The 23,706-nt window shown below is 40.4% G+C and overlaps 1 pseudogene across 1 annotated transcript; it reads left to right on the forward strand.

Moving 5' to 3' along the window:
- Window positions 1–18,034: 18,034 nt before the first annotated feature.
- LOC117066066 lies at window positions 18,035–18,951 on the forward strand (annotated as a pseudogene). Its single transcript, XR_004430138.1, has one exon. The product of XR_004430138.1 is annotated as a 40S ribosomal protein S2-like (transcript).
- The last annotated feature ends 4,755 nt before the right edge of the window (window positions 18,952–23,706 follow it).

Raw genomic sequence — 23,706 nt, forward strand, 5'->3', positions numbered from 1 at the left:
CTAATGCTTCCTGGTGCACCCGGACAGGATCAGCACTTCCAAATCTAACTGCCCCCCCAGGTGGGTATTTTTGGTGCAATTCCACCCTGTTGAAAACTCTCAAGGCTTCCAACACTACCCTATGTGTTCCCATCTCCCTAATCCCCAGCCTCACCCTGTACAGTGAGGCTGAGCTATCCTCCCTTCTGCCCCTTGCCCGCTCCCGCCAGGCAAGGGCAGTATTCCTTTCATTGATGATCGGGGTCTCTTTATCCTCATCCCTCGTAGCCTCTGGCCTAGGAACTGGAGCCCTAACTCATTCTGTCCAGACCTCTCAAGACCTTTCAGCCCAATTACAGGTAGCAATCGAAGCTTCTGCAGAGTCCTTGGCCTCCCTTCAACAACAGATCACCTCAGTTGCCCAGGTGGCAGCCCAAAACTGTCAGGCACTCGACCTCCTTACGGCCGATAAGGTCAGCACCTGCATGTTCCTCAATGAAGAATGTTGCTACTACATCAGTGAGTCAGGACTAGTAGAAACCAATCTCCTCACTCTAGAAAAGATTCAGGAAGGACTCCACCAGAAAAACCTCGGATTGGGGCCCTCACTTGAGTGGTGGCAGTCATCTATGGCCGGTTGGGTCCTACCCTTTCTAAGCCCCTTACTAATCATTGGCTTCTTGCTACTCATAGCTCTCTGTGTCCTCTGCTTCATGCAGGACTGCATGAAAGAAGTCTCCCGGGTCACTTTCAGTCAGATGCTGCTCCACCCCTATACCCGAGTTCTGACCTCCTAAGAACCCCCACGATGACCTATACCAGCAGGAAGCAGCCAGATGAACACATCGCCCCTTTTTCTTATTAGAAAGAGGTCGGAATGTTAGGCAGGAATCTAGACCCAACATGGTGATATCACACAGCATGGCAGGCCCTTTGTTAGGACTCTCCACCCTTCACTTCCTGCTAAGACTGTCAGTGTGCAAAAAAAGCCCACACCCGCCAAAGAACCCCCACTCTGCACAAGCTCCTGGACATGTTATTCCCTAGAAATCGAAACCTACCTCAAGAAAGTTGATACCTACAAACCCCGCCTACCTTGCCCTACAAAAGGCCCCCAATACCCGCCCCGAGCACGACTTCCTCGGCCCTCCCACTAGAGGATCGGTGAACCTCACCCACGAGCCCAATAAAGGTTGCCTTTGTTCTCATCTGCCTCGTGTCTTCTTGCTTGGCTCCCTCATTTACATTACAGTAGTACCTTTAATTGTATCACAAATCTCATTGTACACATTTTGTGCTAGAGGAAAACCCTGGAGCAGTTGCTTAAACTTTGTGCAACATAAGGAAATTTTTATTGGAGAAAAATCTGCAAATGTAATAAATTTGGAAAAACTTTTTTTCAGAAACCACAGCTTAGAAAACACTAGAGGGTTCATACTAAAATCTATTTTTGCCAAAGCAGTAAATATGAAAAAATATTTAATCCAAAATTCTACATAAATATCAGATAATTCACAGTAGAAGTATTTAAGGCACTGACACTTCAGACATTACACTAAATCAGATTGCTGAGTATAAAAAAATCTAAAGTTGGTAAATAAATTATATATAACATAAGTAGAAAATTTTTGCAGTTATAATCACATTCAAAGTATACTTTTCTTTGAAAAAAATTAGATTTTATAAAAAGAATGATGTCATTTAACTCAAAAATTCAATTTTATAAAAAGTGAATAATGATGTCATTTAACTCTCAAATTATCCATGTGCTTTCTTCATTCCTATTGTATTCACATGTGAAAGCATGTGACAAATTGTTGCTGCATCAAAGATATGAGCGATTCTTTGTTATTAGGTGTGCATTATTTATGACCTTTTTTAGTGAAAAAGTAAGGACATTAAAATGTAAGATGCAGCATGAAAATGTAAGTGGAGAGACTGTGGTTAATTTATAATATTGAGTGATGCATGAGGTGGTGTTCAGAGAAATAACCTGTGTTATAGTGAGAAAAAAAATTTAGTTAAAATTAGTAGTGTATCATTTCACTAATTGTACTTTTTTTTTTTTTTTTTTTAGACATTGTTTCACTCTTGTTGACCAGGCTGGAGTGTAGTGGTGTGATCTTGGCTCACTGAAATCTCCACCTCCCAGGTTCAACGGATTCTCCTGCCTCAGCCTCCTGAGTAGCTGGGATTACAGGCATGTGTCACCATGCCCGGCTAATTTTGTATTTTTAGTAGAGATGGGGTTTCTCTATGTTGGTCAGGCTGGCCTCGAACTCCTGACCTCAGGCGATCCACCCACCTTGGCCTCCCAAAGTGCCGGGATTACAGGCATGAGCCACCATGGCTGGCCAATTGTACTTTTATGTAATAAAATGTAGTACATTTTAAAAGTGTTAGATAATGTGCAAACTTATTGATCAGGCTTTTTTTTTCTTTTCTTTTGAGACTGAGTCTCGCTCTGTTGCCCAGGCTGGAGTGCAGTGGCGCAATCTTGGCTAACTGCAAGCTCAGCCTCTCAGGTTCATGCTATTCTCCTGTCTCAGCCTCCCGCGTAGCTGGGACTACAGGCGCCCGCCACAACGTCTGGCTACTTTTTTGTATTTTCAGTGGAGATGGGGTTTCACCGTGTTAGCTAGGTGGTCGCGATCTCCTGACCTCCTGATCTGCCCGCCTTGGCCTCCCAAAGTGCTGGGATTACTGGCATGAGTCACCGCACCCAGTGCTAGTGGCTTTAAATTGCAAATGAGTCAAGGAATATTGTTCCTGTAGGTTGAATTACTATTCCTTTTTTGTTATTTAGGCTTATTTTTCTTAACTTTTGTGGGTACATAGTATGTGTAAATATGGCATATGTGGCATATTTTGATACAGGTATATATATGTAATAATTACATATGGGTAAATGAAATATTCATTACCTGCAGCATTTATTCTTTGTATTATAAATGAATTCTGCACTTTTAGGTTTTTTTTTTTAGACAGAGTCTCACTATGTCACCCAGGCTGGAGTGCATTGGTGTGGTCTTGGCTCACTGCAACCTCTGCCTACTGGGTGCAAGTGATTCTCCCGCCTCAGCCTCCCGAGTAGTTGAGACTACAGGCACATGCCACCACACTCAGCTAATTTTTGTATTTTTAGTAGAGATGGGGTTTCACTATGTTGGCCAGGTTTGTCTTGAACTCCTGACCCCGTGATTAGCCCCCTCGGCCTCCCAAAGTGCTGGGATTACAGGTGTGAGCCACCACGCCCAGTCACTTAGTTATTTTTAAATGTACATTACATTGTTATTGGCTACAGGGCCTCTTTTATGGTCATAAGAAAAATTATATAGCAATATAAACAAAATGCATACATTTCTGAGACCTGAATTGACATTAAAAATTTGTTATATATTTTTCTTTAAACATGTTGCCTCTGCCTGCAAGCACATACAGACTACTAGTTTTGATTTACATAGAGTTAAATATATACATATGTTACTTTAAAGATAAAGCTTGGGTTTAAAAAATTATAGGGTAAATAAATGCCTTTTTTGTGAGTATGAGATTGTACCTAGTTTCAGAAGAGTGATATTGAAACAAATTATTTTAATTAGGTGGCTACTACAAAACTAAAATAGTTTTAAAATGCTGAAAACAAATCCATACTCTGCTTTGTATTGAATTGATTACTATAAAATTGTGTGGCTTATAATTCAGAATCTTCCTATGCAAATTTTTGTTTTTACTTGCCTGATACTTATGCTAGACCCATAATTTTCTTATGTCTTACATTTTTTTCTCTTGTTTTATATAAGATACTATGTGAGCTGGTCAGAGGTTATAAAAATAATTTTTATAAAATTAAGTAGTGCAAAAATTAGATTTAATTTCAAAATTAGTGTATTGTTATATTTTATGTTAGAATATTTTATTTTGGGCCAGGCGCGGTGGCTCAAGCCTGTAATCCCAGCACTTTGGGAGGCCGAGAAGGGTGGATCACGAGGTCAGGAGATCGAGACCATCCTGGCTAACACGGTGAAACCCCGTCTCTACTAAAAATACAAAAACTAGCCGGGCGAGGTGGCGGGCGCCTGTAGTCCCAGCTACTCAGGAGGCTGAGGCAGGAGAATGGCGTAAACCCGGGAGGCGGAGCTTGCAGTGAGCTGAGATCTGGCCACTGCACTCCAGTCCGGGCGACAGAGTGAGACTCCGCCTCAAAAAAAAAAAAAAAGAATATTTTATTTTGTTCTTTTAATTGAAGAACGCTATATAAGCCTACTTTTTTAAAGTTTTTGTTCCTTTCACTTTTTGTGATGAATATAAGTAATATTGATTAACCCATTTGTTTAGGTAAGTACTAGGGGGGCTTCCTAAACCATGAGGATGTTTTTATATATAAATGTAACAAACAACGTGACAGTGCTTTCTGTGTCACAGATGCTTTTTTTTTTTTTTTTTTTTTTTTGAGGCGGAGTCTTGCTCTGTCACCCAGGCTGGAGTGCAGTGGCCGGATCTCAGCTCACTGCAAGCTCCGCCTCCCGGTTCCCGCCATTCTCCTGCCTCAGCCTCCGAGTAGCTGGGACTACAGACGCCCGCCACCTCGCCCGGCTAGCTTTTTTTTGTATTTTTTAGTAGAGACGGGGTTTCACCGTGTTAGCCAGGATGGTCTCGATCTCCTGACCTCGTGATCCGCCCGTCTCGGCCTCCCAAAGTGCTGGGATTACAGGCTTGAGCCACCGCGCCCGGCCTCACAGATGCTTTTTAATAAGCCATAAATATTCCTGTTGGAGTTAGTTTGTAACTTCAAGACAGAGGTGGAACATATCAATGGTGAGAAATAACATTGATTTTTTATGTGGAGAGGACTTTTCAGGCCGCAAAACTCAATTTTGCTGAATTAAATTTTGCTTCTTTTATTTCCTAATTGTCTTCAGTTTTGTTTGTCATATTATGTGTATTTCAGCTGTGTATGCATCACAGCCCTCCTTTTTGCTGTGCTATAGCTACAGTTTTCTCACTGTTCCCTTGACACCATGTCATTTCCCATGATATATTGTAGGTTTTGATGAAAAATTGGTATTTTCAATGCCCTGCAAGATTGGTTTTAACTGGAGATTTTGCTTATCAATTTAACTTTCTGATCAGTTACTGAAGACAAAAAGCATATAATGTCCACAGATGAAAGGATCAAATCTTTTAGCATTGTTTTTCTCTGTTAAAGAATAATCTTATAAAACTGTTACACAAAGTGTGGCAAATATAAAATTTGCTTCAAAATATATCTTAGAAATTAAACAATTTGAAGAAATGTTCTCAGTCTTACACGATTACAATTTGAAGAAATGTTCTCAGTCTTACACGATTTTTTTAGTGAGTGAAGTTCAGTCTACAGTTTTTATATTCAGTCACATAACTCTAGCCAACTTCTTGGTCATTTTCTCTGGAAAACATTCAAAGATCACGGCAGTTTTTGGATTAAAACATTTTCTGTTATTTTGCGTGCAAACTTGTTTACTGTGTTCAGAGTGGCCAGTCATGAGACCATAAGAAACAGCTTCCCCCAACAGACACATGAAAAAGTGCTCATCATCACTGGCCATCAGAGAAATGCAAATCAAAACCACAATGAGATACCATCTCACACCACTTAGAATGGCAATCATTAAAAAGTCAGGAAACAACAGGTGCTGGAGAGGATGTGGAGAAATAGGAACACTTTTACACTGTTGGTGGGATTGTAAACTAGTTCAACCATTATGGAAAACAGTATGGCAATTCCTCAAGGATCTAGAACTAGATGTACCATATGACCCAGCCATCCCACTACTGGGTATATACCCAAAGGATCATAAATCATGCTGCTATAAAGACACATGCACACGTATGTTTATTGCGGCATTATTCACAATAGCAAAGACTTGGAATCAACCCAAATGTCCATCAGTGACAGACTGGATTAAGAAAATGTGGCATATATACACCATGGAATACTATGCAGCCATAAAAAAGAATGAGTTTTCTTCCTTTGTAGGGACATGGATGCAGCTGGAAACCATCATTCTTAGCAAACTATCACAAGAACAGAAAACCAAACAGCGCATGTTCTCACTCATAGATGGGAACTGAACAATGAGATCACTTGGACTCGGGAAGGGGAACATCACACACCGGGGCCTATCATGGGGAGGGGGGAGGGGGGAGGGATTGCACTGGGAGTTATACCTGATGTAAATGACGAGTTGATGGGTGCTGACGATTTGATGGGTGCAGCACACCAACATGGCATAAGTATACATATGTAACAAACCTGCACGTTATGCACATGTACCCTAGAATTTAAAGTATAATAATAATTTTAAAAAAAAGAAAAAAAGAAACAAAGTAAAAAAAAAGAGAAAGAAACAGCTTCCCTTGTAATGTCTTTCATACCATTACCATCTGTAATATATAAATGTGAATTTATTCTGTAAAACATGACATTTTGAAGTATATACACATTGTCAAATGCTTAATTCTAGGTAATTAATGCTTTACCACACATAGTTAACCTTTTTGTGGTAAGAGCACATGACAATGTTTTAGCATTTTTCAGAAATACAAATGCATTGTTACAAACTAGAAACACCATGCAGTTCAAAAGCTTTTTTGAACTTATTTCTCCTACTCAACTGTAATTATGTATTTGACAGACGTCTTTCTAAACCCCCTTTTCCCCCCCAAATACCATGGCATCTGATGGTCACTATTTTATTCTCTACTTCAATTAGATTAACTTTTCTAGAATTATGTAAGTGAAATCATTAAGTAATTTTTCTGTGCCCATTTTATTTCACCTTATATAATGTCCTCCAGGTTAATCTATGTAATTTAAAATAATAATTTTTTATTTTAAAGATGAATAGCTGGGCGCGGTGGCTGACGCCTGTAAACCCAGCACTTTGGGAGGCTGAAGCGGGTGGATCATGAGGTCAGGAGATCGAGACCATCCTGGCTAACACAGTGAAACCCCATCTCTACTAAAAAAAAATACAAAAAACTAGCCTGGCGAGGTGGTGGGTGCCTGTAGTCCCAGCTACTTGGGAGGCTGAGGCAGGAGAATGGCGTAAACCCGGGAGGCAGAGCTTGCAGTGAGCTGAGTTCCGGCCACTGCACTCCAGCCTGGGCGACATAGCGAGACTCCGTCTCAACAACAACAACACACACCCACACACACCCACCCACCCACACACACACACACACAAATTAGCCGGGCATGGTGGTGGGTGCCTGTAGTCCCAACTACTTGGGAGGCTGAGGCAGTAGAATGGCATGAACTCGGGAGGCAGAGGTTGCAGTGAGCTGAAATCTCACCACTGCACTCCAGCCTGGGTGACAGAGCAAGACTCCATCTCAAAAAAAAAAAAATGGAATAGTATTCCATTGTGTATATATACCACGTTGTCTTTATGTACTCATTAGATGTTGAACTGTTAATTCTATATTTGACATTTGTGAAGAGTGTTACAAATATTTCTTCATTCTGCGCAGATATTTCTGCAAATATTTCATCATTCTGATTTAATTATTTTGAGATATGTATCCATTATTGAAGTTGCTATATTATATGGTAGTTTGATCTTTAATTTTTAAAGAAATCTTTGTTTTGTTTTTCATAATGGCTGCCCTCATTTACGTTAAAAGCAACAGTGTGCAAGCATTCTATTTTCTTCACACTTTTACTAATACTTGTCTTCTTTTTCTTTTTAATAGTCTTTTTTTTTTTTTTTTTTTTTGAGATGGAATCTGGCTCTGTCTCCCAGGCTGGAGTGCATTCACCTGATCTCGGCTCACTGCAACCTCTGCCTCCTGGGTTCATGCCATTCTCCTACCTCAGCCTCCCAAGTAGCTGACACTACAGGCGCCTGCCACCAAGTCCAGCTAACTTTTTTGTATTTTTAGTAGAGACGGGGTTTCACCGTGTTAGCCAGGGTGGTCTCGATGTCCTGACCTCGTGATCCACCCACCTTGGCCTCCCAAAGTGCTGGGATTACAGGCATCAGGCACCACGCCCAGCCTTAATAGTCTTTCTAACAGGAGTGAGTTGATACCTCATTGTTTATTTTTTTGCTTTCCTTTCCCTGATAATAATTGATATTGAGCATTTTAAAATATATCTTTTGACTGTATATATGTCTATTCTTGAAAAATACTTAAGCCTTTTGCTCATTTTTAATAGTTATTTGTTTTTTGTTGTATTGTCATTTGAGATTCTTATGTATTTTTGGTATTAACATGTCACATGTACGATTTGCACATTTTTTTCCATTTTTTAGTTGTCTGATCCTGTTGATTGTCTCAGATTCTTTGCAGCTGTTTTCTGATTTGAAGTAATCTGATTAATCTATTTTTCTTTTGGTTCCCTGGGATTTTTCAGGTTAAATTTAAAAAGTCCCTGCCCAAACTAATGTTACAGGTCTTTCACTCTGTTTTTCTTTTCCTTTTTTTTTTTTTTGGTAGTAGTTTCAGAGTTTCAAACCTTACATTGTAATATCTAATTTATTTTGAGTTAATTTTTGTATGTGGTATGAGATGAGGGTCTCATTTTATTGCTCTGCATGTGACTAGAAAGTTTTCTCACCGGGTGTGTTGGCTCACGTCTGTAATCCCAACACTTGGGGAGGCCAGTCATCTGAGGTCAGGAGTTTGAGACCAGCCTGACCAACATGGAGAAACTCCGTCTCTACTAATAATACAAAAATTAACTGGGCTTGGTGGTGCATGCCTGTAATCCCAGGTACTCAGGAGGCTGAGGCAAGCTTGAACGATGAGGAGGCAGAGGTTGCAGTGAACTCAGGTCACGCCATTGATTCCAGTCTGGGCAACGAGTAAAACTCCCTCCCCACCCCAAAAAAAAGGAAGAAAGAAAAGGAAAAAAAGAGAAAGTTTTCTTAATACCATTTATTGAAGATACTGTCCTTTCTCTAAGAAAATGTCACCTATATCTAAAATCAATTAGCTGTAAATACATGGATGTATTTCCACACTCCTCAGCTACATTGCCCTATGTATCCAGTTTTATTCAAGTACCACACTGTTTTGGTTACTATAGGTTTTCAGCATGTTGCAAAGTCAGGTGGGGTGATACATTTAGCCTTTTTTACTCTTTTATTGCTTTGGCTATTCTGGGTCTTTTGTGGTACCATATGAATTTTAGATATATTTTACAAAATTTATATTAAGTGTGTCACTGGCATTTTGATAGAGGTTGCATTATATCTGTAGATCATTTTGTGTAATACAGCTATTTAAGAATATTAATGCCGGCCAGGCGCGGTGGCTTATGCCTGTAATCCCAGTGCTTTAGGAGGCTGAGGGGGACAGATCACGAGGTCAGGAGTTTGAGACCAGCCTGGCCAATACGGTGAAACCCCGTTGCTACTAAAAATACAAAAGTTGGCCAGATGTGGTGGTGCACACCTGTAATCCCAGCTATTCAGGAGGCTGATGCAGGAGAATTGCTTGAACTCAGGAGGCAGAGGTTGCAGTGAGCCGAGATCATGCCATTGTACTCCAGCCTGGGTGACAGAGTGCTACACCTTCTCAAAAAAAAAAAAAAAAAAAATATATATATATATATTCCAATTCATGAGTGAGTAATATATTTTTATTTGCATATTATTTAGTTTTTTACTTAAATGTTCTTTAGATTGTAAGGTGTTGAAACTTTTTGGCTAAATTTGTTTCAAAGTATAGTTACTACAACTACTGTAGATGGAATTGCTTTTTCAATTTCAATTTGAGATAGTTAATTGTTAGTGTATAAAAATACTATTGACTTTTGTACGTTGATTTTGTATTCTGCAAGTTTAACAAATTTATTAGTTCTAGTAGTTCTTAGTAAATTCATAGGCTTTTCTCTACCTAAAATTACATCATCTGCAAACAGGAATAATTTCACTTTTTCTTTTCCATGTGGATGCTTTTATGGTATTATTTGGTTGTGTGTCCACCCAAATCTCATCTTGAATTGTAGCTCCCATAATCCCCACATGTCATAGAAAAGACCCAGTGGAACGTAATTATGGCAGTGGGTTTTCCCATGCTGTTCTCATGATAGTAAATAAGCCTCATGAGATCTGATGGTCTTATAAAGGGCAATTTACTTGCACATGCTCTCTCTTCACCATGTAAGACCTGACTTTTCTCCTTCACCTTCCATAATGATTATGAGACCATCCCCAGCCATGTTGAACTGTGAGTTCATTAAACCTCTTCCCTTTATAAATTTTCCAGTTTGGAGTATGTTTTCATCAGCAGCAAGAGAGAACAGAATAATACACTTTGACTTATTCTCTAATTTATTTGTCTTGGACATGTTTAGTAAGACTGAAGAAAGTGGGCATTTTTGTATTCTAGCTCTTAGAGTAAAAGCTTACAACATTACCTCACATAGTATGTTGTTAGCAGTGAATTTTTTTAAGCTATATGTGGCATTCATTGGCTTGCAGTGCATTTTTTTTATACTTATGATTTTTGGAGATTTATTGTGAGGCAATGTGACTTCTAAAACTTTTATTCTGCATCAATTTAAACCTTACAGATGTAAAACCACAATTAATAATACCACATGAACATACTCAGATACGTCTTATGAACACCTCTACGCTTGCAAACTAGAAACTTCAGAGAAAATAAATAAACTACTGGATTCACACAACCTCCCAAGATTTAACCAGAAAGAAACAAAAATCTTAAAGCATAAACATCTAAAATGTACAACAAAATGGAATTAGTAATAAAAAAAATTTATCAACCAAAATAGCCCTAAATCAGATGAATTCACAGCAGAATTTTACCACATGTATTACAAAAAGATGAGCTGGTACTAATTCTACTGAATGTATTCAGAAAAACCAAGGTGTGATTCCTCCCTAACTTATACAAAATGCACCTGTAATCCCAACACTTTGGGAGGCCAAGGCGGGCAGATCATGAGGCCAAGAGATGGAGACCATCCTGGCCAACATGGTGAAATGCCATCTCTACTAATAATACCAAAATTAGCTGGGTGTGGTGGTGGATGCCTGCAGTCTCAGCTACTCGGGAGTCTGAGGCAGGAGAATCACTCGAACCTGGGAGGCTGAGTTTACAGTGAGCCGAGATCGTGCCACTGCACTCCAGCCTGATGACTGCGAGACTCCAATCAAAAAAAAAAAAAAAAAAAAAAAAAAGGCCAGGCACAGTGGCTCACACACCTATAATCCCAGCACTTTGGGAGGCTGAGGCAGGCGGATCACAAGGTCAGTAATTCGAGACCAGCCTGGCCAATAAGGTGAAACCCCATCTCTACTAAAAATATAAAAATTAGCCAGGCATGGTGGTGGGTGCCTGAAGTCCCAGCTACTAGCGGGGCTGAGGCAAGAGAATAACTTGAACCTGGGAGGCGGAGGTTGCAGTGAGCCGAGATCATGCCACTGCACTCCAGCCTGGGCAACAGAGCGAGACTCCATTTTAAAAGAAAGAAAAAAGAAAAAGAAAAAAACTATCATCAACAAACTGGACGTAGAAGAAACATACCTCGAAATAAGAGTCATCTATGACAAATCTTCAGCCAATATCATACTAAATGGGCAAAATCTGAATACATTCTCCATAAGAATAAAAATAAGACAAAAATACACACCCTAAATACTCCTATTCAACATAGTTCTAAAAGTCCTAGCCACAGCAATTCAGCAAAATCGAGAAATACAAGTCATCCAAATAGGAAAAAAGGAAGTCAAATTATCTTCACAAGTGAAATAATTATCTACCTGGAAAACTTTATAGATTCACTAAAACACCCCTAAGACTAAAAAATGACTTCAGCAAAGTCTGACCATACAAAACCAACATACACATATGAGTAGCTTTTTTGTACACCAATAACATTCAAGCTGAGAACAAAATCAAGAACACAGTTCTATTTACAATAGCCACAAACAAATAATATACCTAAGAATACATTAAATCAAGTAGATAACATATCTCTGCAAAGAAAACTACAAAACAGTGCTGAAGAAAATTAGAGAAAACACAAATAAATAGAAAACATTTTATGCTAATGGATTGAAAGAGTCTATATAATTAAATGTCCATGCTGTTTGAAGCAACCTACAGATTAACTGCTATTTCTATCAAACTATCAATGCCATTTTTCATATAATCCAGATAAAAACTTCTAAAATTCATATAAGAAATTAAAAAGCCAAAAACTCAAGGCAATGTGAAAAACAATCAACTTAGATGCCTCACATTACCTGACTTTAAATTATACTATAAGCTACAGTAACCAATATAACATGGTTCTGGTACAAAAGTATACATAATGACCAATTGAACAGAAGAGAGAGCCCTGAAACAAATCTCCATTTCTTTTTTTTTTTTTTTTTTTTTTTTGAGACGGAGTCTCGCTCTGTTGCCCGGGCTGGAGTGCAGTGGCCGGATCTCAGCTCACTGCAAGCTCCGCCTCCCGGGTTTACGCCATTCTCCAGCCTCAGCCTCCCGAGTAGCTGGGACTACAGGCGCCCGCCACCTCGCCCAGCTAGTTTTTTGTATTTTTTAGTAGAGACGGGGTTTCACCGTGCTAGCCAGGATGGTCTCGATCTCCTGACCTCGTGATCCGCCCGTCTCGGCCTCCCAAAGTGCTGAGATTACAGGCTTGAGCCACCGCGCCCGGCCACAAATCTCCATTTCTACAAGCAACTCACTTTTGGCAAAGTCAACAGAAATTAACAAAGAGAAAATAACTCCGAGTACAATAAATGGCACTGGGAAAAACTGGTTAGTCACATGCGGAAGAAGAAAACTAGACCTCTACTCTCACTATACATGAAAATCCAAATAACTCAAGATAGGTTAAAGACTGAACTGGGAGACTTCAAGCTATGAAAATCCTAGAGCACTTAGAAAGTACTCTTCTAGACACTGGCCTCCAGAAAGCATTTATAACTAACACCTTAGAAGTGAATGCAACAAAAATAAAAATTAGTACCTAATTCAGCTACAGAGCTGCACTGTAAAAGAAACTATTGACAAAGTAAACAAACAACCTACAGTATAAAATATTTACAAACTGCATGCAACAAAGAGTTAATATATAGAATCTATCAGGAATTTAATCAGAAAAACGCAAATGATGTGAATAGACACTTCTCAAAGGAAGACATAAAAGCAGCCAATAAATGTGCAAAAAATTGTTCAACATCCCAAATCAATAGAGATATAACTAAAATGGCAATGTGATACCATCTTATGCCAGTTACAATGGCTCTTTTTAAAAAGTCAAAAAGTGGCTGGGTGCGGTGGCACACCCCTGTAATCCCAGCACTTTGGGAGGCTGAGGTGGGTGGATCACGAGGTCAAAAGACCAAGACCAGTCTGGCTAACACAGTGAAACCCCATCTCTGCTAAAAATACAGAAAAGTAGCTGGGCGTGGTGGCACCTGCCTGTAGTCCCAGCTACTCAGGAGGCTGAGGCAGGAGAATCACTTGAACTCGGGAGGCGGAAGTTGCAGTGAACTGAGATCAGGCCATTGCCCTCCAGCCTGGGCAACAGAGTGAGACTCTGTCTCAAAAAAACAAAAAAGAATAAAGTCAAAAAGTGGGCCATGCACAGTGGCTCACACCTGTAATCCCAGCATTTTGGGAGGCCGAGACAGACAGATCACTTGAGGTCAGCAGTTTGAGACCAGCCTGGCCAACATGGCAAAACCCTGTCTCTACTAAAAATACAAAAATTTACCGGGCATGGCAGCAGGTGCCTGGAATCCCAGCTACTTGGGAGGCTGTGGCGGGAGAATCACTTGTACCTGGGAGGCAGAGGTTGCAGTGAGCCAAGATCATGCCACTTCGCTCCAGCCTGGGCAACAGAGCAAGACTCCATCTTAGAAGAAGAAAAAAAAAAAAAAAAACAGAAAAATTACTCATTGCTCATCAGGTATAATGTAAACTACTTGGGCAATGGGATTATTAAGTGTCCAAACCTCGTGGCCGGGCGCGGTGGCTCAAGCCTGTAATCCCAGAACTTTGGGAGGCCGAGACGGGTGGATCACGAGGTCAGGAGATCGAGACCATCCTGGCTAACACGGTGAAACCTCGTCTTTACTAAAAAATACAAAAAAACTAGCCGGGCGAGGTGGTGGGCGCCTGTAGTCCCAGCTACTCCGGAGGCTGAGGCAGGAGAATAGCGTGAACCCGGGAGGCAGAGCTTGCAGTGAGCTGAGATCCGGCCACTGCACTCCAGCCTGGGCGACACAGCGAGACTCCGTCTCAAAAAAAAAAAAAAAAAGTGTCCAAACCTCAACAACATACAGTATACCTATGTTACAAATCTGTACATGTACACCCTGAATCTATAATAGAAATAATAAAATGCCTTGTGGTATAATGATGTTATATTTTTCCAATTCTTGGTTCATAGTTAGCATTGGGTTGAAAGACACAGAATTATTTTCCTTTTGGGCATAAGAGTGAGCGTTTCTATGCCAGGTCTCCCCGCATCCTATAAGCTAACATCTCTGAAAGCTTTTAACCCAGAAAGTGTTTTATTCTTAACTGTGTGGCTAAAATGAATGACTCCACATCCTTATTTTTAACTAATTAACTGTACACTATAGAGCTAATTTGTTACTCTAATGTTTTTAGAAAAAATGTGGTTTTAAAACCGCATTTCTTTTTTAGAGTAAACTATTTTTGAAAATGAGAGGCTGCTGCCAGGCACGGTGGCTCATGCCTGTAATCCCAGCACTTTAGGAGGCCGAGGCAAGCGGATCACGAGGTCAGGAGATCGAGACCATCCTGGCTAACACAGTGAAACCCCGTCTCTACTAAAAATATAAAAATTAGCCGGGAGTGGTGGTGGGCGCCTGTAGTCCCAACTACTTGGGAGACTGAGGCAGGAGAATGGCGTGAACCCAGGAGGCGGAGCTTACAGTGAGCCGGGATGGCGCCACTGCACTCCAGCCTGGGTGACAGAGCGAGACTCCATCTCAAAAAAAAAAGAAAAGAAAAAGAAAATGAGAGGCTGTGAGGATCAGGTTAAATTCCTGAATTATGAAAATAAAATACTTTTATAAAGAAAAAAGGCATCAAAATCTAATGGCCATAGCCCAAGAATGATGAGAGTGTTGGTTACTTAAAATCACACTGCCGCAACCATTTCATCACAACTATTCTGGTGAAAAAAAATAATTGATTAGATATTATTTTTAGAATACTTTTCTAATTCTATTGCAGTCTTAGATTTTTATTTGTGTTTATTGTTTGACATATACTAGTCTATACTTCTACAAAAGATGCCATGAATTTCAAGTTAATACACTCAGAAATATATTCTCTCTAGATGGGCACTGGTGTGTTTGCAATCAAGATGTATTATTTCTGGCCTTACTTATGTTGCTTTGTTTGTATAAAATAAAAAGGCAGAAAGTAAACCAGAGTCAACCATCACGTTTCTAGTTTCTTCTTTTTTTTTTTTTTTTTGAGACTAAGTCTCACTCTTGTCCCCCAGGTTGGAGTGCAATGGCACAATCTTGGCTCCTTGCAACCTCTGCTTCTGGGTTCAAGCAATTCTCCTGCCTCAGCCTCCTGAGTAGCTGGGATTACAGGTGCCTGCCACCATGCCCGGCTAATTTTTGTATCTTTGGTAGAGATGGGGTTTCACCTTTTTGGCCAGGCTGGTCTCAAACTCCTGACCTCAGGTGATCCACTGACCTCAGCCTCCCAAAGTGCTGGGATTACAGGCGTGAGCCACCACATCCAGCCCACATTTCTAGTTTCTACAGCCACAGCATTTAAATTCTCTTATAATGTCAACTAGAAATAATGACAATATTTGGAGACTGAGAAAAAGAAATTGATATATTTTAATTTTTTATACTTAATAAACATTTATACTTTCTGGGCTGGGCATGGTGGCTTATTTCTGTAATCTCAGCACTTTGGGAGGCTGAGGTGGTTGAATCACCTAAGGTCAAGTGTTTGAGACCATGGGAGGCTGAGGCAGGAGAACCACTTGAACCCGAGAGGCAGGGTTTATAGTGAACCAAGATTGTGCCATTGCACTCCTGCCTGGGCAACAAAGTGAGGCTCCATCTTATAAATAAATAAATAAATAAATAAATAAAGGTTTCTGAATCGTGTAGGTTAAACAACTTGAACATCCAGGTACATAAAAGTTTTCTCTAGATGATTGTATTAATATTATAATAGCTTATGATAGTGAGTTTACGATTGCTCCACTGGGTTTGCTGAAAAGCAATTTTTTATCTTCTGAGTATAAATAGAGAATAGGCTTTCCATAATTCTAAGTATACAGAACTTTTAAGATTAGCTATGTTTAGATTTGAATGAAATTTATACATTTGTAGTCACAGGTATTTTAACATTTTTATAATAGAAGTGAAAAAGCAGTTGAAATAAGTTGTTAACATGTGTTTAAAAGAAACTTTACATATGTTCATTAAATAACACTTAAAACCACATTGTGTCTGATTAGTAACTCTAATCTATTTCATTTTAGTCACTGAGAAGACTTAATATCCTTAAATTGGTCAATCAAAAAACTATTCTTAGTGTTTCTGAAATGTTCAGAAACTGTAGACTATGCAATGAATGATGATGTTCCTGCAGACCACAAATTTTCTATATCATAACAGGCTCATTCTAGCTTCTAATATAAAATCTAATATATTTCAAAAGTAAAATTAGTGGCAATGTTAAGTCATGAGAAGTATACCATTGTTAGAACCCATTTAACAAAGTATTTCGTTTAGGCTTAGTAATAGGTGCTTTAAACAAAATCAAGCTCTACATGCTATCTAACGGTAAAAAAGAGAGATTTTTAAATTTCTCTTTGTTTTTACTAAATTAGAAATTTCAAAGCCAAAATGTTATGTCAGGAATGGAAACAAGCATTGAGTAAGAGGGTGTTGAGTATAATGGTTAAAGTTGAAACTCGATATCAGGTGGTTCCTAATTGCATTCCAGTTCTGCCACTTACGGGCTGTATGACCTGAATACAGTTTTTTGACTTCTCTGTGCTTGACTCTTCAGCTGTAGAGTGAGGATAATAGTACATAATTCCTAGGGTTTTGGTAAAATTAAAGCAATTGATACAAATAAAGGTGGTCAAAGAGTGCCCAGCACATCGTAAGTGTACAGGAATTTATTAGTTATTTTTTTTTTTTTTATTCTGTTAGATCATGATCAATGTCAAGCCTGAAAACAAACTGGCCACATCAGTGGTTTGTAATCCATGTTCATCCTCATCAGTCTGGGGCTTGAATGTTTTTAATATTATCCTTGGCAAATTCCCATATTCACGTACAGCATGGATATGAATATTATGGAAAGATTTCTCATTGAGTACTTCTCTTTAGCACTCCAGTAACTCTAGATAAGTAAAAGCAGAGTGTTTGTCAGTTTTAAAATGAGAAAAGGAGGCAAATTATTTCCTCATCTACTTATTTAATAAATTTCTTATTTCCAAGTAATTATTTATGTTCATCTGATAAATTTAAATGTAGTTTGAAAATACATATTTAAATAATGTTTTACTTTAACAAGTGAAAGAAATCATTAAATATTTAGAGACAATTTAGAGACTCCAAACAGTTGCTTTAGAGTCTGTCTTTTAAAGTATTATATTATTTTGAACATTAAAAACCGGCTGGGCATGGTGGCTCACACCTGTAATCCTAGCACTTTGGGAGGCCGAGGTGGGCGGATCACCTGAGGGGGGGAGTTCAAGACCAGCCTGACCAACATGGGTAAACGCCGTCTCTACTAAAAATACAAAATTAGACGGGTGTGGTGGCGCATGCCTGTAATCCCAGCTACTTGGGAAGCTGAAGTAGGAGAATCACTTGAACCTGGGAGGCAGAGGTTGCAGTCAGCCAAGATCCTGCCATTGCACTTCAGCCTGGGCAACAAGAGCAAAACTCCATTTCAAAAAAAGAAAAAAATAATCAAAATATTTTGTTCTGAGTGTGGGGTTCAGACTATTCATGATATTAAAAGTTTAGCTTCTTCTCCGAGAAAACACCAAATGGTGGATGACGCTGGTGCAGCGAGGGTGGGGGGGCGGAGGCCCTCGTGGCTCTGGTGGCTCTGGGGGCCCTGGGATGGGGAACTGCGGTCGCTTCCGCAGAGGTTTCGGCAGTGGCATCCCAGGCCGGGGCAAGGCCGCGGAGCTCCCGGAGGCAAGGCCAAGGATAAGGAATGGATGCCCCTCCCCAAGCTGGGCCGCTTGGTCAAGGACATGAAGATCAAGTCCCTGAAGGAGATCTACCTCTTCTCCCTGCCTATTAAGGAATCTGAGATCATTGACTTTTTCTTGGGGGCCTCTCTCAAAGACGAGGTTTTGAAGATTACGCCTGTGCAGAAGCAGACCCGTGCTGGCCAGCGCACCAGGTTCAAGGCGTTTGTTGCTATGGGGGACTACAATGGCCACGTCTGCCTGGGTGTTAAGTGCTCCAAGGAGGTGGCCACCGCCATCCGTGGGGCCATCATCCTGGCCAAACTCTCCATTGTCCCCGTGCACAGAGGCCACTGGGGGAACAAGATCGGCAAGCCCCACATCGTCCCTTGCAAGGTGACAGGCCGCTGCAGGCTCTGTGCTGGTGCGCCTCATCCCTGCACCCAGGGGCACTGGCATCGTCTCAGCACCTGTGCCCAAGAAGCTGCTCATGATGGCTGGTATCGATGACTGCTACACCTCAGCCCGGGGCTGCACTGCCACCCTGGGCAACTTTGCCAAGGCCACCTTTGATGCCATCTCTAAGACCTACAGCTACCTGACCCCTGACCTCTGGAAGTAGACTGTATTTACCAAATCTCCCTGTCAGGAATACACTGACCGCCTTGTCAAGACCCACATCAGAGTCTCGGTGCAAAAGACCCAGGCTCCAGATGTGGCTACAGCATAGGGTTTTTATACGAGAAAAATAAAGTGAATTAAACCTGGAAAAAAAAAAAAAAAACCACCTTTATTTACCTACATCACTAAATGTGCAAGCCATTTGAAATAAAAAAAAATATGTATATATTTTCTGGAACTTTAAGATGATAAGACACGTTAATTGTCTAGCCCGATTTTTTAAAGTTTCTTTTTTTACTAAAAATTGATTAATAGTTTTATTTTTCTGTTTTTTGTTTGTTTGTTTGGAGATGGAGTCTTGCTCTGTCACCAGGCTGGAGTGCAGTGGTGCGATCTCGGCTCACTGCAACCTCCACCTCTCAGGTTCAAGCGATTATTCTGCCTCAGCCACCCCAATAGCTGGGATTACAGGCATGCGCCACCATGCCCAGCTAATTTTGGTATTTTTAGTAGAGATGGGGTTTCACCATGTTAGGCTGGTCTTGAACTCCCAACCTCAGGTGATCCACCCGCCTCAGCCTCCCAAAGTGCTAGGATTATGGGCATGAGCCACCACGCCCAGCCTAATAGTATTTTTTATTGGCAAATCAGGGTTTTATGCATTGATAGGGTACAATGCGATGTTTGAATATATTCAAGCCCGGAGTGATTGCCAGGTGCAGTGGCTCATACCTGTAATCCCAGCTCTCAGGGAGGCAGAGGTGGGAGAACAGCTTGAGCCCAGGAGCCGGAGACCTGCCTGGGCAATATAGCGAGACCCTGTTCTCCACAAAAAGGAAAAATAGTATATATGGAGTGATTAAGTTAAGTTAAATAACGTATCTATCAACTTGCTTACCTATCATTTTGTGTGGTAAGACATTTGAAATTTACTCCTAGTTATTTTGAAATATACAATGCATTATTGTTTAGTCATGCTGCTGTGCAACAGATCTCAAAACCTATTTACCCTGTCTATTTGAAACTTTGTACTTTTTGATCCACAACTTTTTATTTCCTTTTCACTACCCATAGACTCTGGTAACCATTAATCCACTTTCTACTCTTTTGAGTTAAATTTTGTTCCATATATAAATGAGATCATGCAGCATTTGTCTTTATTTGTCAGTCTTATTTTATCCAGCATAATGTCTTTTAAATTTATCTACATTGTTTTAAACGATGGAATCTACCCTTTTTAAAAGTTGAATAGTATTCCATTATGAATCTATGCTACATTTTAAAAAGTTAATTTAAATATATTCATCTGTTCTTTGAAAAACTCGTGTGTTATGGGAAGATATTTATTTGTTAAAACATGTATTAGGCCAGGCGCGGTGGCTCATGCCTGTAAACCCAGCACTTTGGGAGGCCGAGGCAGCGGATGACCTGAGGTCAGGAGTTTGAGACCAGCCTGGTCAACATAGTGAAACTCTGTCTTTACTAAAAATACAAAATTAGCTGGGCATGGCGGTGGGCGCCTGTAATCCCAGCCACTCAAGAGGATGAGGCAGTAGAATTGGTTGAATCCGGAGACGGAGGTTGCAGTGTGCTGAGATTGTGCCATTGCACTCCAGCCTGGGCAAAAAGAGTGGAACTCCATCTCAAAAAAGGAAGTATTAATTTAATTAAGCATGTACATATCTTATTAATAACTGATCTTTACTGAGCACTAACCATGACACCATGTGTTAATGAATTTAATTCTCATAGTAACTTAATAACATAGGTATTATTATTCTCATTTTACAGAGGAAAAAATAGAGGCACAGAGAAAAATTATTCACTCACAATAGCAGAGTTAATATTGAAATACAGGCAATACTACCTCCGGAGATAACATTCTTGAGTACAACAATAAAAACCCTTCAAAAAAAAAAAGAGAAATAATTATTTTTAACAGTCATTAATTGAATATTGAATATGTTTTCACTTTTATATGCGTGTGTAAATGTATAAAATGGTACATAAAAAATTTAAGCCAGACAAAAGCTAAGTTAGTTAATATTTGTAATAAATACAGTTATAAAGTAGTTAATTATGATTTACAGGTGATATCTTTGTTTACTTAGATAACAACAGCAACAAAAAGACTAAAAAATTTATTCTATCCAGGCATGGTGGCTTATGACTGTAATCTCAGAACTTTGGGAGGCTGAGGTGGGCAGATCAACTGAGGTCACAAGTTCGAGACCAGCCTAGCCAACATAGTGAAACCTGTCTCTACTGGAAATACAAAAATTAGGTGGGCGTGGTAATGGGTGCCTGTAATCTCAGCTACTCAAGAGGCTAAGGGAGTAGAATCACTTTAACCCAGGAGGTGGAGATTTCAGTAAGCCAAGATCATGCCACTGCACTCCAGCCTGGGTGACAGAGCAAGACAGTCTCAAAAAAACAAAACAAAACAAAACAAAAACCAAAAAGTTTATTCAAGTGTGTTAATCATGCCAGAAAGTCACACTCCTTTTTAGGTAGAGAAATTTTAGCTAACATGGGGTCAACATCTTTATAATAAGCCCTGGAAGGGAAGTTAATGTTAATCCAAAAGTATTGGCAACTAGAGGAAAAATATGCCAAACTATAACTACTAGGCCAGTCCAGACCCATCTTAAGGATCCCACTGTTTTTCCTAATGAGAGACAATATCCTCTAAAGCCAGAGGCTAGGAAAGGACTAGAAGCCATTATTAATCTGAAAATGCGGGGCCTCCTCAAACCCTGTAATAGCCCCTGCACCACTCCAATATTAGGAGTGCAGAAAGCCAATGGAAAATGGAGACAATCATAAAATTAACAGGTTATTTTTCTGTTTTTCTTCCCAGCAATGTAAGAGACATCAGAAGGGAAGAGATAAAATAGTGGAGGAAACAAGTTAGCTAATCTGGCAGCCTAGTCAGTTACAAGGAAGCCTCCAGACATCAACACACTTGAAGACCCTCTAATCTGTGAAGAAACTAAGCCTTAGTAGTCCTGAAAAAATAAAATGGGCCATCTCTCAAGGGTACACTTTCCAGCCATCAGGATGGCCACAGTCAGAGAATGGCAAATTCCACTTGCTAGCCTCTAGCCAATGGAAAGTCCTTAAAATCCATCAACCATTTCACTTGGGAAAGAATAAAACTTATCAGTGTCCGCAGAGATTGTTTTCAGGAAAGAACTTTGATTTTTTTTTTTTTTTTTTTTGAGATGAAGTCTCACTCTGTCACCCAGGCTGGAGTGCAATGGCACAATCTTGGCTCACTGCAGCCTCTGCCTCCCAGTTTCAAGCAATTCTCCTGCCTCAGCCTCCCAAGTAGCTGGGACTAAGGCACCTGCCACCACACCTGGCTAGTTTTTTGGGTTTTGTTGTTTTTGTTTTTGTTTTGTATTTTTAGTAGAGATGGGGTTTCACCATGTTGGTGAGGCTGGGCTCGAATGTCTGACCTCGTGATCAGCCCCCGTCAGCCTCCCAAAGTGCTGGGATTACAGGCATGACCCACCACTCTCGGCCAGTAAAGGATCTATTAAAAATAGTCGGCCAGGCGCGGTGGCTCAAGCCTGTAATCCCAGCACTTTGGGAGGCCGAGACGGGTGGATCACAAGGTCAGGAGATCGAGACCATCCTGGCTAACACGGTGAAACCCCGTCTCTACTAAAAATACAAAAACTAGCCGGGCGAGGTGGCGGGCGCCTGTAGTCCCAGCTACTTGGGAGGCTGAGGCAGGAGAATGGCGTAAACCCGGGAGGCGGAGCTTGCAGTGAGCTGAGATCCGGCCACTGCACTCCAGTCCGGGCGACAGAGCGAAACTCCGCCTCAAAAAAAAAAAAAAAATAGTCAAACAGGTTAGTGCTTGCAAAGTCTGTCTTAAGGATAATCTCAACAGGCCACTTCTTTCTTCTCAAATCCAAAGGATGGGAAGCTATCCAGGAAAAGACTGGCAGATAGACTCTCCCCATATGCCAAAGACAAAGTGCATGCAGTACCTCCTAGGATTAATAGATACTTTCACAAACTGGGTAGAAGCATTTCCATGCCATACAGAAAAGACCTCTGAGGTAATAAAAGTGTTAATTAATTAACTTACTACCGACTTTTGTCTACCTAATTGCCTCCAAAGTGACAATGGCACCTCATTTAAGGCAGCCATCACACAGAGGGTCTCAAAAGCACTAGGAATACAGTATTATCTCCATTATGCTTAAAGATCCCAGTACTCAGGAAAGGTAGAGAAGACAAATGATATTATTAAAAGACATCTTGTCTTTAAAGGCTGAATAGTATTCTATTGTGAATCTATGCTACATTTTAAAAAGCTAAATACATTTATCTATTCTTTGAAAAACTTGTGTATTATGGGAAGATATTTCTTTATTAAAACATGTATTAGGCCAGATGGGCCTAATACCCATCTGACTGTGGCCATCCTGAGGGCTGGAAAGCATACCCTTGAGAGATGGCCCAGTCCCAGGCTGGGCACAGTGACTCACGCCTGTAATCCCAACACATTGGGATGCCAAGGCAGGCAGATCAGCTGAGGTCGGGAGCTTGAGATCAGCCTGACCAACATGGAGAAACCCTGTCGCTACTAAAAATACAAAATTAGCCACGTGTGGTGGCACATTCCTGTAATCCCAGCTACTCAGGAGGCTAAGGCAAGACAATCACTTGAACCCAGGAGGCAGAGGTTGTGGTGAGCCAAGATCACACCATGGCACTCCCGCCTGGGCAACAAGAACAAAACTCTGTCTCCAAAAAAAAAAAAAAAAAAACTGCCCCCCAAAAACTCACCTTTCTGGGGTGACTTCTCTTTCCATGGCTTTATTGCAAGTAAGAAATACCCCTTCAAAGTTAGCTCTGAGCCCTTTCAAGATGCTGTATGAATG

Source organism: Trachypithecus francoisi, unplaced genomic scaffold, assembly GCF_009764315.1.
Source record: "Trachypithecus francoisi isolate TF-2019V2 unplaced genomic scaffold, Tfra_2.0 Contig00137, whole genome shotgun sequence".
Classification (NCBI taxonomy): Eukaryota; Metazoa; Chordata; class Mammalia; order Primates; family Cercopithecidae; genus Trachypithecus; species Trachypithecus francoisi.